Source organism: Mustela erminea, chromosome 16, assembly GCF_009829155.1.
Source record: "Mustela erminea isolate mMusErm1 chromosome 16, mMusErm1.Pri, whole genome shotgun sequence".
Lineage (NCBI taxonomy): Eukaryota > Metazoa > Chordata > Mammalia > Carnivora > Mustelidae > Mustela > Mustela erminea.
Genome location: NC_045629.1, coordinates 57,472,417 through 57,480,779, shown reverse-complemented (window position 1 = coordinate 57,480,779; position 8,363 = coordinate 57,472,417).

Below are 8,363 nucleotides of genomic sequence, written 5' to 3'. Positions count from 1 at the left end.
GAGCCACGTTCTACGTACGGTTTAGCAGCAAATTGCAGGTTGTTCCCCATATAAGGAGAAGATACCTTATAGTGGTCATGTTAAAATTCCACCTGTTACAGAAACTGTTGCAAAATCCCTGATGAGAGAAAATGATGTGGACTAGGGTAGTGACAGTAATTATGGTAAAGGGTGGTCAGGCAGACAAGATTGCTGTCAGGCTCAATGTGTAGAGTAAGAGAAGGAGAGGAGTAAAGGCATGATGCTGTGTTTTTGTTTTTGTTTTTGTTTTTGTTTCCCCCAAGTAACCAGAAAAATGGAATCATCGTTGATTTTCAACAGAAGTACTTTGAAAAGAGCACATTAGGTTAGGTAACATTGCGTTAATATAAAAATATTTGTTTAGTACATATTGATCATAAAATGCCTATTAGACATTGAACAGAATATGACAAGAAAACACTTGCATACTTTAGTATATAAAGAAGAGGTCGAGGCAGGAGTTAAAAATTTGGCTGTCATCATCATGGACATGATATTTAAAGCCATGAGACTGAGAAGCTCTAGGGAGAGAGTGGAGATTAGAAACACATGTAAGTTAAAGGATGGAGCCTTGGGGATCTTCAACATTTGCAGGTTGGTAAAATGAAGAAAGTCTTAAGAAATGGACAGAGAGATAGGAGGAAATCCATGAGAGAATGGCATCTTGGAAGCTAAGTGAAGAACTTGTTTTGAGGAGAAAAACAAATACTTCAAATGCTGCTGGCACATCAAATAAGGTAAGGACTCAGAAATGACATTTCGTGTGCCAAAATGTGGGTCTTCCATGATCTTTTAAAGAGCACTTTAGTAGATGGGAGTAATTGAAACCTGGTTTGAGTGGATTGAAGACAGAAGTGGGGAAAGGCACCTGGGTGGCTCAGTCGGTTAAGCGGCTGCCCTCAGCTCAAGTCATGATCTCGGGGTCCTGGGGTCCAGCTTGTCACTGGCTCCCTGCTCAGCTGGGAACCCGTTTTTCCCTCTCCCTCTCCCTCTGCCCCTTCTCTCTGCTTATGCTCTCTCTCTCTCTCTCAAATCAGTCAATCAATCAGTCTTTAAAAAAAAAGACAAATGGGGGACAGAATTTGGAGTAAGTACAGAAATAAGTACAGGAAACTGTTCCAGGAAGATTGGCTCTTAAGATTAGGAGATAAGTTGGTTAGTGTTGAAGGAGCACTGAGAACAGCAAAGCTTTTTGTTTGTAAGTTTGTTTAATAAAATGGGAAAAATAATGGCATGTTCATGTACTTTGTGGAATCATCCAGTAAGAGGACTATTTGATCATGTAAGTGAGAGATCAGGCAATTGTTAACAGTCTTGTTCTTTGGTTAGGTAGGTAAGTCTAGGAAACTAGGTCTAGTATACCGCCTCAGGCGTTGGCTTATCTAGGATCAGGGAAGGCCCATGAATAATAAAAGAAAGCAAGATGGACCAAATGATGCTCATTTAGCCTCAGACAATTCAGCATGTTTATGTGTTTTTCTCAGCCATGTTAGCTGTGCTGGTAAAGGTGTACAGGAGGCAGATAGTTGAATATAATGATTTTATTTTGCCAAGTGAGTAAAAAAAAAAAAAATGCAAATCAAGAGAGAAACAAAGAAACTGAAACTATGAGTTGTGCAAGGGAATGACGAAGAGAGATCATAATAATAACAATAACATATTGTAGAGCTTGCTAGATGAAATGAACTCAGTTTCAAGTTCCAGAAGAAAAGTCCTTAGACAATGAGACAGACCCTCACTTCAAGTGAAAAGTAAAAACCAAGAAGGCATCTAAAGAGCTCAGGACAAAACATGCAGATTAAGAGGATGGAATAAGAGAGATTTAAAAAGTAAAAAACATGAAGGACTGGAATTTTTTTTTGTTTTTAAGATTTTATTTATTTTATTTGACAAACAGAGATCACAAGTAGGCAGAGAAGCAGGCAGAGAGAAAGGAAGGGAAGCAGGCTCCCTGCTGAGCAGAGAGTCCGATGTGAGGCTCATCCCAGCACTCTAGGACCATGACCTGAGCCGAAGGCAGAGGCTTTAACCCACTGAGCCACCCAGGTGCCCCAAGGACTGGAATCTTTATCTTTTAGAAAACCCATAGGCAAAATTGGAGGTATTAATATGAAGCAAATTGAAACATTTTAACAACTAAAAAAATGTATTGATGTACTATGGGAGAAAAGGGTAAAATAAAGTTATTTGTAGAGTGGAAGAAGAGTGAGGGAAGTATAATTTGAGTTGGGTCTTAAAGACAATAGAGGAATGCTGCTAGGCAAGTAAGACCAAAGAGAGGTATATAATAATCTAGATAGGTAGACTGATACATAGATAGCTACATAAATAGATATAGAGGTATCGTTCTCTGCTAAGCCAAACAGATTGTGACTCAGGCCTGGTTTTGTTAAAGATTTTATTGTTAAAGAAAATAAAATCAACATAGAAATACCACTATAAATTAAAACACTTAATTTTTATATCCTACATTTACATGATCATTATAAAGTCAAAAACAACTATAAATTATATATACGTATTATGCTAATATATGCATTTTTAATGTTTAATTATTACATATATTCATCGGAATGGCTCAATTATGCCATATAGACATAAAGGTTGAGGGAATTCAAGCCTCTTGTGTTCTTAGAAACAGAGACCAGATAGTAGTGACCTGTAGATACGACCAGCTCAACATCACTGAGGTAGTTCTTTTATTCTTCATTTCCTTTGACTAAGAGATTTACAACATATCTCTAAATACTTAATCCAATTGATTATTTTTTCAAAGTGATGGCAATATAGTTCAAAGCCATGATCTTGAAAAGATTTTTTTGTGTGTTTCCTGAAATCTATTTTTAAACTGCTTGGTAGGGCAAAATGGACATATTAAAAGTCATGTTAACCAAGAAGACACCCTTTGAAAAAACTTATGAATGATTTGTGAGTTCACTTATCTAAACTCCATGTATTATATACCCTTTAGAAGATGAAGCATAATTCATTCTTAATTAACTGAAAATTAAAATATTTCTGTGGTTTGATGAAGGCCATTTTCAATCTAGCAATAAAAACAAAAGACTGTGGATTCACCGTGGAATGTAAATATTTTAAAACATTAATGTTTTTTTTTTCTCCATTCAGATTTTCGCTTCTCAGTCTCTCTCAGCTATTAATTTTGTTCTGCCAAATGCACTTAGAAAGTGGCAGAAGCATGAAGGAGGAACTATGGCATGCAATTGTGTTTCTAGCTCTCTTCAATATTACGAATGATTTGGGGGAAGAAAAAAGACATTTTCTTTGTTGGAATAAGCACTGACAGATGGTACATTGCATTTTTTTCAAAGAAGTGTTTTGGTATACATGTCATTGGAATAAATCTGTGCGGATTAACTGAAACTCAGGAAGCATTTAAAATGCCCTGCTTGTGTCTAGCATAGTGCCAGTGGATCTCAATAACTGAGAGTTGATGATGGCAAAGACATTCTGGGCATGGCTATTTAATAGCTCTCCATACTGAGAGTAGATGTGACTTTTTAAAATAATACATATGTTATCTACATTGAAAATGTATTTATCCCCTTTACATCATCAATAGAGAAGTTAGAAATCAGACTGTGTCTGCGTTAAGACTAATCATCTAGATATAAAGTGAAAGATCCCATCATTTTTCCAGGTATTAAATACACTGGGTATTTTAAGTGCATTTAAGGGAACTGTGCAGTGCTGAGAAAATTATACAAATGTAAGTTGGACAAACATGGAGATGAATCCCAATTCTGATTTTAATTGTGGTATCTGGTGTACGTTCCTTCACATGCCTGCACTTCCAGTCCCTTTTAAGTCCCAGATTTGACTGTTTGCTTTAGGAGTCTATGAAATAAAATAGCTAAACTACCATCAGTCCATGAATGTTGAATTTGTTCTTTTAGAAAAAGTTAGCATTTTATTAAAAAGGAACATTAAAGAAAGTAAAAATGAACATAAATGATTGTGAAAAATGTTTAAATATATTATTTAATTTTGCATTTTTATAGTTCTAAATATTGTAGAATTGCCCATGGGTACTGGTGACATATTTATATGAAAGGAAAGATAGTGTTTAAATGAGCAAATACCGTCAAATTACCTGCATAGGAGAGTTTGTGTGTGGGAAGTGGTATCAAAGTCACATACATTTGGCAAAGAATTATATGTAAATATCCATTTTTCTTCACTTGATCTTAGCCAAAAGGCCGAGAAGCGATAAATATCCATTTTTCTTGACATAAATTTAATTATAAAGCATATAATAATTAAATAACTAACAGAAAGGAAGACAAATATCGTGATGATAAATTTTAATAACAGTATCTAGTATAAGAAATCACTAATTTTTTTGCCATTTAATAAAGAAAAAAGATATGCTAAATTTGGTTTACATTTCAAATATTAAATTAATACTGTACTAAACCATCACATCTAACAGAAAAATTGACAGTATTTAGTGCTAACTCTTCTAACCTCAACATTGGACATTTGAAATGAATATTATGAGACTCTGTATAGGTCTGGTGATTAGTAATTATAAATATATCATGTTCTCCAGTCTCAACAGAGGAAGTGCCCAAGTTCTTCAGCAGGGTTGAAATGCTTTATGGAGAGAAGAAGGGAGTTGAGGGAAACTGGAAGGGGAGGTGAACCATGAGAGACTATGGACTCTGAAAAACAACCTGAGGGTCTTGAAGGGGCAGAGGGTGGGAGGTTGGGGTACCAGGTGGTGGGTATTAGGGAGGGCACAGATTGCATGGAGCATTGGGTGTGGTGCAAAAACAATGAATACTGTTATGCTGAAAAGAAATTAAACACACACACACAAAAGAAATGCTTTATATTGAAATTCTGGCATCCTTTGGATCTACTAATGAAAAGATGGTTTCACTGTGTCTTTGTTTACAACTCAGTTTTTTACTAATGTTATACCTTGAGCTTTGCACATAATGACTAAGAACATGTATTGAAATGTGGTCATATTATAAAATTTCTCGTGTAGCTGTGTGTCCTGTTATGATGAACAATTTGCTTGAGAAACTACTATTTTAAGATTGTCAACTTGGAGTCAGCAAGTTTTATTTTCAGAAGATTCATTTAAAGGCAGCTCTCAGAACCTTCCCAACTGGTCTGGAAAAAAGAATATCAGGTCATAGTGTCTAGACAGAAGTTACCACCAAAAATATCTTGGAATGCAGAGCTCAGGAAAGTTCAGCATCATAAGGAACAAGGATCTTCCTGAGAGGAAAGGAATTTAGATGCCGAACTTTTTAAATAGATTGAGAAACACACCAGGCTCCCCCTAAGGAGAGCTCAGTGGTTAAACTCTAATATTTACATGGCACTTTCTATGTACAAGGCATTGTTCTGATTTTTTTTAAATTTTATAAACTTGTTCAATCTTTATAATGACTCTATGAGGATTGTCATTATCCTCATTTTAGAGCCAAGAAAAATGTGACAGAGAGAGGTTAAGTAACTTGCCCAAGATCACATAGTTAGAAGAAGAAAGACTCAGTAGCTTAAACAACCAGTCCCCAGGGTTTGAGCTCTTATCTATTACATCAGACTCAAATTTGGATAACTTGATTTCAACTCTAAGACCAGTACAACTGTGGACGATAATTGGTTCTAACCTAACATACAGGTATACCTGGAAGCAGGCCACTCCCACCTGTTTTCGCATGCTTGCCTACTCATCCTGAAAAATTTTAGATGACTTAAGTGTAAGTTAGAGTTGAAACATTGAAGACAACTGGGAGATAGTTCAAGCAGACAATTTAAGTATCCTTGGGAGATGATATTTCAACAACAATGAGATCAGTGGCTACAACCACAGCAAAACAGTAATGCCTGGGGAAGATACTATACTTGTTACCCTGTCAGATATTTAGAAGAATTCATCACTTTGATGTGAATAAATATCAATGTTCATGGACTATTTGGGAAAAGGTGAAACTTGAGAAAATATGTATTTTCTGTTAATTTGAAAATTATTCCATAAGGACAATTTTCTATGTTATAAACACATTTTGATAAAGATTGGAATAGTTCTTTAGCAAACATTGTTGGGTCCCCAATGTTGGGTCCCCCAATAATAGGTTCATGGTCAAAGGAGTGAGACTGATACAAAGCAAAAGTCCAGCAAAACTTTATTTCGCGCCAAGCATCAAGAATCAGACTGACTGTTAAACAGACCAGTCGGGGCCGCCCCTTACAGAGAGGACGACCCCTCCCTGCTTTCCACACTAACTTTTACAGAGCAAAGGCCATTGGTTGGGCCTGCCCACACAGAGGTGGCTAATTGAATTACAGTTCACTCCACGGTAGCCATGGAAACTAGCCCATCACCTTGGTAGTTAGGAGACAGTATGTGCCCCCACTGATAGAATGTCTCCAGCTGAACTGACCCACCCTTGTATTTGGGCTATTACCTGGGACTGGTTTCCCAGACTTGCTTTTAAGTAAGTTCCCCGGGGGAGGGGGGGGTGTCAATTTAAGCTTTACAGCAAAATGGCAGTTCGACAGGGGTAGGGCTGCTCTGGCTGAATAGGCCCTTACAACATGACATTGTCCATCCCCTTGGAAGATGGATAAAACATTTTTCTCCTAAGTTTTTTGAGTTTTCTGTGAGAAATTGATCTTAGATGGTCCTTATAGTCTGCCTTATTTTTCTTTTTAAAATTTTTCTCTGTACTGAACAACTTTCTTATTGTATTCAGGTTACTATTTTTCCATTAGGATTACATGTATTTTGTAGTTTCTTGGAATTCAGGTATTTAGCAAGATAGCTAATTTGAATTCTATATTTTCTTAGTAGCCGAAGATGTTCCCTAGAATCTGTAGTTGGATTCAGACATGTCGATGGTGATATTGAAAGCTCTATATTTGACTGCTTCTTAATGGAATTAAAGATTGGAACTTGACTGGGCCAGGATTACCTCTTTCTCTCTTTTCTTTTGGGAAAAATGTATACTTTACCTGGGGTAAAGTAGAGTGTTTGTAAGTCTAAGCAATTCCCAAGACTCATACCACTTGTGCTGTCTCAAGTTTCAGGCTAGAAATGAGGTCAGAGTTGCAGTGTCTCTCTTTACTTCTGTTCCAAGAAAAGTTCAAGGCTAAGGCTAAGATAAGAGTACAAAGAATAGTGTTCTTTTCATCCAATTTTAAGGACTTGAATGAAAGGCATGAGATTACATCTGCTTCTTGGCCCAACAGAGGATTACAGAAATTTCTGCTTAAATCAGAAATTTGCTTAAATTTTATTCCTCATATCAGTTATTTTAATTTTATTTTCAATGAAATATTGAATGACTCTGGTCTTTCATTCACACTTCATCTTTCTTGGATTCCTACAATTCTTGTTGCTTTTTTCTTTAGCCACAGTACATTCATACTAACGTAATGACTTTCTCAAAATCACAGCAGAGAATAAGCAGCAAATTGAAAGGGCAGATACCCAGAGTAAAACTAATGTACTTTAATTAATGAAACTAATGACTCTGTGGTGCTGAGAAAATGTTAAATTATGTTTGATGGCTTTCTGTTTAGGAAAGAAACACTGCAAATAATACATTTTAGTTAGAGTTTAGTAAAAAAAAAAAATGAAGAGTTATGTATTCTTAATAGTGTAACTTTTAGAAATTTCTTAATATGAAACATACATTGCTGACCAAATGTGGACTAAAATACCTATTACTCTATACCCTATGTAGTAGTGTTCTATTATCTGTGCATATACCTTGCTCTCCTTTAACTTGATTGTATGATCCTAAGAGTATGGATTATATAAATCACATGCTTTTTTAGACAAGGTTTAACAAAATACTGGACACTGAAAATTATATCACTTGTGTAATTAGGAAGGACAAGAAAGGAAGTAATGGGACTGTAATTCATAATATGTGAGCCATATATCTATTTTTTACTTATGATAATAAAATGAAGTTGAACAAAATTATTCTCATAGTTAATGTTGAAACAGGTAATTTGAATACTCCTCTAAATTGTTTGAGACAAATGTTTTGAGAATATTCTTAAAAAAAATAAATTTTTTTTTCAATCAAAAAGGTTAGTTGAAAGGAAAAAGTAAGTTCAAGTAAGGCCAATCAAGAGGAAAAAAATGAATCAAAATCTATCAACAATCTCAATCAATATAAATTGTACTAAAACTCTCCAATTACAAAACAAAGATTATGAGACTGGGTTATTAAAAAGAAACAGAAACAAAAAACAAATACAGCTATATTTTATTCAGTAGAAATTGAGCTAAAATATGACACAGTAAATTTGTAAACAAAGGTGGAAAAAGATACACCCCCAAAACA